The 8,023-nt window shown below is 36.0% G+C and overlaps 1 pseudogene across 1 annotated transcript; it reads right to left on the reverse strand.

Moving 5' to 3' along the window:
• Positions 1-7,166: 7,166 nt before the first annotated feature.
• Positions 7,167-7,820, reverse strand: LOC109506053 (putative lipid-transfer protein DIR1; annotated as a pseudogene). Its single transcript, XR_002165000.3, has one exon. The product of XR_002165000.3 is annotated as a putative lipid-transfer protein DIR1 (transcript).
• Positions 7,821-8,023: the final 203 nt, after the last annotated feature.

Genomic DNA, 8,023 nt, shown 5'->3' on the forward strand with positions numbered 1-8,023 from the left:
CTTGCTACTATTCTTTCCAGTGCACGTGAGTTCCAGCAAATCATAGGAAGATTAAGGAGGCTTACACTCACCTTGTGCCTTAGCTGATTTCGTACACCTCCCGAAGTTGATCCCAATGATTAACTTGGAGTAAGAAGCCATTTCTTCTGATTCGTCCTCCAGTCATGAGCTGGTGGACTCTGTCCCTTGAAGGGCACGCCACGAAGAAGGTGTTAGGTTCTGCCATCTTTCTAGTGGTCCAAGTGCCAGTAGTATTCGCCTTCCGGAATAATAAGTTTTGAACATCATCCTCTTTCACCTCCCTTCCATGGACTTCAACATACGCCGCACGATCTAGATATAACTCTTGCATTCTTTTTGAGCAGGATATATCTTACGAGACATCTTTTTTTTTTTTTTTTTTCAAAGAGAACATCGCGAAGGATTTCTTGCAAGAATAGTGTTAAGTTGTAATTATATGTTCTAGTAATCAATTCTTGCATTAAAAAAAAAAAGAAAAAGAGTCGATCAAACCTTTTTGTCTTTCACAGAAAAGGAAGATAAACAAACGTACTTCATTTTGTTTTTCTGAATATTTTTCAAAACTTTTGACTTAGATCACAATCCTGCATGGGAGGACACATCCTAAAGATTAGGTAATGCATGAGGGCTTTAGTAAGAAATTCTTGGATGAACTTAGTCTATCACATATTGTAATATCCCAATCCAACAAAAGTCCTGCTACATGAATCTTATAGCAACCAACGAAAAAAAGGGATGGAAAAGCACGTGCTAGAAATTACGATGAAAGGACTCTTAAAGAAGTCTTCCTTCATCCCTTGACTCCAACTCCAAATCACGATGGGAGTAGGACTTCTTCAGGCTTTTTCCTCCTCTACCTTTATTTAAAGGGATGAAGTCCCTTGTAAACCCCCCACCGCCGACTGTCAAATCATCGTTGACGAAGGTTTATTTCTTCAGAGATTTTCAAGTTCGCTGGAAATCGTGGCCAAATATTGCCGGAAAAAAGATGTAAAAGTCTCTAAATCTATTGATTTATCCTCTTCCACATGTTTTTTAACCCTTAAATCATGCTTTTCGGTTGGCTATCGTCAGATTTAAGTTGAGGAAAGGATGCCCTATTTTGGTTTTGTGTATTCTCTATTCTTCATTTGTTTTACTTGATTTTTCGATGTCTGCTATCACCACCCACCACCGGTTGGATGAAATCAAGTTGCTTTATCATTGCCTAGTCACCATCGGTCACAGCCATGCCGGTCGCGAATCTCCTCTGTCTTTGAAGGAGGACGCAAGTCCTCTGTCCTGCAAGAAAAAAGACAAGAAGCAAAAAAAAAAAAAAAAAAAAAATAGAGAGAGAAATTTTTCTATCTCTAGTTCTCTCTCTCTATCATTTTTTTCTCTAATTTTTCATTCTAAAAATTTTTTTCTTTAAAAAAATTTTATTTTCTTTCTCTATAAATTTCTGTATCTAAAAGTATCTCTCTCTAAAATTATATCTCTCTCTCTATAGTTTATTACTCTAGGATTGATCCAGTAAAGAATTCTTTTCAATTATTTTGATCCGATTCCGATGAAAAGGAACCTGACTATGACTGTAGTCGCTAAGCAGCATGCCGGCACCAATCTTGGCTTGATCAAGTACTATTAGATTTGATCATCATGATTTCTATTATACATTATCTGTACACTAGTTCAATCATGATTTTATTAAATTATCTTGATTGGACTGATCAAGATATTGATCGCTACTATTTGGCCCTTGTTAGATACCATTAGATTTGATCGTCTTTGATCTCTATGAAGCTAATTGTATATTAATCTAATCTTGATTATATAAAATTATTTGATCGAACTGACCTTTGATTGTCAAGCATCGTGTTAGCCTCTCTCTTGACTTTGTCGGATCCTATTGATTTGATTACCCTCGATCTCTGTTGAACCATCTGTATCATAGTTTGATCATGAACGAATAAAATTATCATGATCAGATCATTTTGGACTATTGGATATGACTATCATTCATCATGCCTTTCTTGATTATTTATATTCTTTCTGATTGTTTGACTTAATTATGTATAGGGGTGTAATTATCTCAACAAGAAGACATTCAATAGTGGGATATTGTGATATGATTTATGAATTAAAGATTTAAAAAAAAAAATTATAAAATTATATAGATTTATTGGAGTACATATGAGATAAATAATGTTGCACCTTTTCTAAATTTATCAGTAAAATATAAAATATTTTCTGTATTAGACTATTCATGATTTATGAATCTGAAATATATATTTTGAATTACTTAATATATCATTTTTCTGAAATATTAAGTGATTTTTTATTGAATGTATTGAATTTGATATAAATCATCCTGATTGATTTCGATGTTACATGGCATTATAAATTATTCGAATTGAAATATAAAATATATTTTTGAGAAAATGTATTGATTTGAGATGAATTTTAACTTACAACCTGACTATATATCGAATCTCAATAGTGGGGATTAAATGCTGATTCTTGGATATCCTGCTAGTGGATGTTTAAATACTGATACTTTGATATTCTGTCAGTGGGATGGTTAAATGCTGCTACTTTAATATTCTGTCAGTGAGGGTTGTGCTCTGATATTTTGATATCCTATCAATGGAGTGGTTAAACATTAATACTTTGATATCCTAGTAATGAGGATTGTATATTGATATTTTGATACCTTGCCAGTTGGATAGTTAAATGCTGGTAATTTGATATCCTACCAATGAAGGTTATAAGCTGATACTTTGATTTAGTTCATGGCTATTAAGATTAGTGTAATGTATGAAAGAAATCAATTTATGAACAAAAATAAATGTGCATGGATCTTATTTGATTAGTGTTGTATATTTTGAATTGATGCATCTTACATATATATTTATTTTCAGTATATTATTATTATTAAATTTATCTAACTAAAGTATACAATTCTTATTAGGCTATTTAGCTCGTTACTTTATATTTTACTATTTTTACAAATTTGGAAGACTAGTTTGACTTAAAATTCTATATGGGAGAGAAAATTAGAAGCAAAATTTGATATCTTTATTTTAGATTATGATTTATTGAAGTTGGTGGAAAACTATGAAATTTTATTTTATAAGGTATTTGATTTAGTTATTTGAATTAACATTAAATATTAATTATTTAAATTTGATTTTATTTTTATTTTATAATATCATAATAAGATGCTTTATATGATTGTGGAGAGAGTTTTTCATGAGTATGCAGCATTTGCTATATATGATTCTTGACTCACGATCTTGCATTGGGGGCATGACACATATGCTGTAGACAAAGCTAATAAAAGGATGCCACAATAGCATTCTATAATGTGTTGAGTGGCTAAACAACAGTGTGTTGAGATGGTTACAAGGTTAAACAACAATGTGTTGAGATGTTTACAAAATTTTTAAATTTAAAATAGTAATATGATATTTTTTTATGGATTTTATTTACGGTACATATAGACTAAGTCTATTGAAGAATTTTTCAAGCTTCCGGTTTCAAATTCCATTTATAATGAGCATCTATAATGGAGGGAAATTCTTTGTGCACTACAGGCGGTGCAGAATGCACGCACCGTCCATGATGATTGACTCATGCATGGGGCTGAGGTGCGGCATGCGATTTTTTTTTTCTTCTAATCTCGTGCATGAGTCAGTTACCACAGACAATGCATGCGGTTCTACATCATCTGTGGTGCACAAAAAATTTCTCCTACGATGGAATACTCAACCTGATAGTTGGCAATAGCACAGCCCATTTTGGTCAAATCAGACGATCTCCTTCCACCAGTCTCTCTGACGTTAGGAGAGACACTTGTCATGGGCTTGCCCATCTCTAACCAGACGAGTCCTTGTGCCCCACACGCTTCCTCGTCGCTTTCGACATATGCATTCAAGCGTTCAGTTCGCCCTCAATTTCTTATTATGGCAAGCATGCTTGGCTGAATCCTCTTGTCCCATGCTCCGCATGCCCTGCTCAGAAATTTTGACTCATCCTTATCACCCTTTCCGTCCCCAGACTTTGTTTGAGGGGAAGAATCCCCTTGATCTCCCTCAGCTAAAATGCCATGAACAATGAAATACAAATTAATGCTTCTAGCGACCATATCATCTATCATCATGGATGACATGGCCGATAATTACACAGGAAACATATGAGCACCTATGAAGGTGTGCATTTAGTCGCATATCGATTATGTACTAAATAGATCTTAATTACATATACAAATCTAAGAAACTCAAATAACATCTTGTGGTTAATTATTTTAGATGAGATCATAGATTGTTACAAAAGAGATACAATAAATTCCGATAATTAAAGAACATAAGCTTATAAAGCATCATTCAATTCACATGCATGAAATTGAGCAGTTTTTTTTTTTTTTCTGGATAAATAATAGGCAAAAGTGCCTAAAATAATTTTATTCAAATTAAAATTTGTAATACAAATGCCTCAATTTTTCTTTTTAAATTTAATATTGTAATAGAAAGGAAGAGCAAAATTTAGAAGGAGAAAAAAGAATTTCGAGATCTAGAACAAGACCTCATCTAACTCTGATCTTTCTAAAGAAGGCTCTCCCACCATCAAACCCCTTTTTAGAAATGATTTGAAGTTTGTTTAGGTCTAGGGAAAACCAAAGTAACTTTAGTAGGCTCCCTCTCATATCCTACATTGGTTGATTAAAGGGGCACCACATGAGCTTGTATGCCCGAGTCTATCCTTCACATATAAATTAAGTTTTTTGGATGGTGAATCCGTAACAGATGGTGTTAGAGCTAGGCTTATTATGCATTACAACCTTATCAGTCATCTGAGTCCATCACTAGGGATAATGAGCTGGGTCGTGTGGGACTGGGCCATGGATGGCCCCCCGTTGAATAAGGGTAAATCTTTTTAGACTACACTGGGTGATTAAAGAGGTGCGTGACACATGATTTTATAAGCCTAGGGTGGAGGAGCCTAAACTGGTCCTCTATCTAATAGCTAAACCTTTTGGACTGTGTGAGTTCGTGACATGCCACTTAACTAGAGGTGGCGGCCGGGTCTAATGCAGATCCGATCAAAAATTCATTAATCTGATCTATTTATTAAATAAATAAATAATTTAGATCTAAATTTGATATATTTATTAAGCAAATAATTTGATTCAATCTATATAACTTATTTATTAAATAGATTATGTCAGATTAAATTGATTAAATAGGTTAAGCAGATTAAGTGAGCTTTTAATCGATTAAATGGATTTAAACAAAATAAACAAATTAAGTGAATCAGATTAAAGATGATATAAATAGTTTAAGTATATTTTATACATATCAAATATGTCTTAAACGGATTAAATAGATCGGATTATGACGTAGCCAATTATTGAATATATCAAAACGGGTTAAATGAGTTAGAAGTCTAAACCACTAACTCATTTAATTAATAAATAGATCTAGATATATAAATTGATCTATTTATGATCTAAATCTATTAATCTATTTATGATCCAAATCTATTTATGTAAAATCGAATATGCTTAAAGTGGATTGTTTACAGATCAAGTTGATAGATTAGATCATACATTGCTACTTGTTGCTGTAAGGCTTTAGAAGACGGTCGACGAGATCAGTCATAGATCGAACTAGATTGCCTCTTGGTTGAATCCTACGAAGTCTGCGACAATTCCTACAAAGAAAGTCTCCAAATTGGTGGGGTACCCTCCGGTTCAAGATCCTCCGATGGTTAAGTCAGATAAAATCTTGGAAGAGTAGAAAGATATGGAGAGGAAAGATTGTAGACAAATGGAGAAGGGACTCTTATTCCCTTCAATGGGAGAGCTAAAAATGATTCTGCAAAGTCTCAGCTCTATCAATCAAACTTACCTTGCAGAGAATATCCTGCCCTCCTTTACATAGAGGAGGTGAGGAGGCCTGCTTAGGTTATTAGATCGTTAGGAGAGTTTAGGCCGTTAGTTTGTTATAATAGAACGGCTAGTTGTACAGAGATCGTGGGGCATTTGTTCATATAGTGATTGGCTGTAAGATAGCTGAAAGACAATTGATACTGAGCTGGATAATAGCTGTCGGATAACTGTTTGCACTCTGATGGTATATCGGTAATCTACTGACGTGATATAGCTGATATCGGTAACTGACCAAACTATCATATATCTCTAGTATTTAATAACCATATTGGCTAAAGACCGACATAACTCACCGTAGATCGGCCACAAACTGAGATGAGCATCATACTTTAAGAAGATTTTGGATAAGTCAGGTTAATCGAATGTTAGACTGAAAAAGCAGATCGATAAATAATCGATGTGATTTAAAAAAATATTTATGACTCAGATAACAATCTATTGTTAGGTATTCAGATGATGAGATCGGATAACATATACCAACACCATCCTTACATTCAACCCACTTACGTCAAGCAAGACGCACATCCCATTTTATTGCAAGATCATATCAGACTATTATTATAGACAGGTACATAGCCTAAGCAAAATCACTATATAGTCGCTCAAAAAAAAGTGCAAGAATATCGATACACAAATAGCAAGAAAGGTACGTGTTTTCTAGTTGCATCACTTTATTTTCATGCAATATCGATGCACAAATGCTAGAGAAGCAATAGTCTCCGCAAGATTGCCAATTTTCATTTTTCCAATCATGCAGGCCCTCCACTTTTGTGACCCATGGGCACGTTCTACGTGAAGCTTTTTCCCCCTTATTTTTCAAGTAATTGACGTTGTTCGTTACCTTTAGTAAAATCACGTGTCTCCTCCAACTAAGATCCTTCAAGCTGTAATTAAGAGAAAAATATTTTGAAAATTAACATGACGATTTAAATACATGAAGTGACGACACCAACTCAGGTAGAAATATGGGCAATAGTCAGCCAAGCGACCGAAAATAATGTTGCTCTCTCTCAAATCATCCAACTAGCTTAGAGCAGGCACCATACACAGGTCCTTCACAAACCTTCACAAAATGCACTCTGTAGGCTGGCTAGTTTGGCATGTGGTCACATTAGAGTGGATTATTCTTGATATATATATATATATATATATATATATATATATGCCTCTTTTGTCCAATCCAGTTCTTACTCTACGAAGAAAAGGGAAACGAAAGTTAAACAGGAAAACAAGAGCCATATATTACTTACTAGCCCTTCATTACATCACACAGAAAACAAGAAACATACCAGGCCATGCACTAGCAAAGCAGAAAAAAAACACCTCGATACGTACGGAGAACAAGAAGAACGTAATACTACCAAACCATGCAACATTGTCACCTTTCTCATGAGACTAGCTAGAATTAGTTCCACCAGTAACTTCACCGAGCTACCAAAGTAACAAACAATGGCTCGCCTCCTTCATTTGCACTGGGGGGGTGCAGGGACGCTGCATTTGGCCGGGAGCTGCATGGCGAGGCTGGGGTCGATGCCGAGGTACGGCAGCATGCCGGAGTTCTTATAGCACAGAAGCAGGGCAGGTCGGCATGGGCGATCGCCGTGCAGCACACGTCCGCAGGCTTCTCCACGGGCTTCACCGTGCTGATGCACGGCTTGCAGGCCATCAGCTCGTCCCTGGTCATATTGCAAATCCCCTGGGCCCCAGACACCAAGCCCATCTCCATGGTGGTGGCCACCACCAGGACTACGGCCAATGCCAAGGCCACGCTCCTTGGTTTCCCCTCCATTGCGGTCGGCTTGGTCGGTCTTGGTCGCTAAGTTAGCTCTTTGTTGGTTGCTGGATTTTGAGGTGGAAGAAGGGCTTTGGTGGGTGTACATATAGTGGGAAGATTTGGAAGCCCGTGAGTGTGGTTTGTCTGCATTAGGTGATCACGGGCTGGGTTTGGAGTTGGTGCTTGGTGGTGGGTACTGTGTCCTTTTCCTTCTTTTGGGGGTGGAGAAAGGATGTTGGGGTTGGATATACGATGAGAGACAGCTTTGGCTGTTGGAGATTGTCACGAGAGTGGACGTA

This window comes from Elaeis guineensis, chromosome 7, assembly GCF_000442705.2.
Source record: "Elaeis guineensis isolate ETL-2024a chromosome 7, EG11, whole genome shotgun sequence".
NCBI classification, from domain to species: domain Eukaryota; kingdom Viridiplantae; phylum Streptophyta; class Magnoliopsida; order Arecales; family Arecaceae; genus Elaeis; species Elaeis guineensis.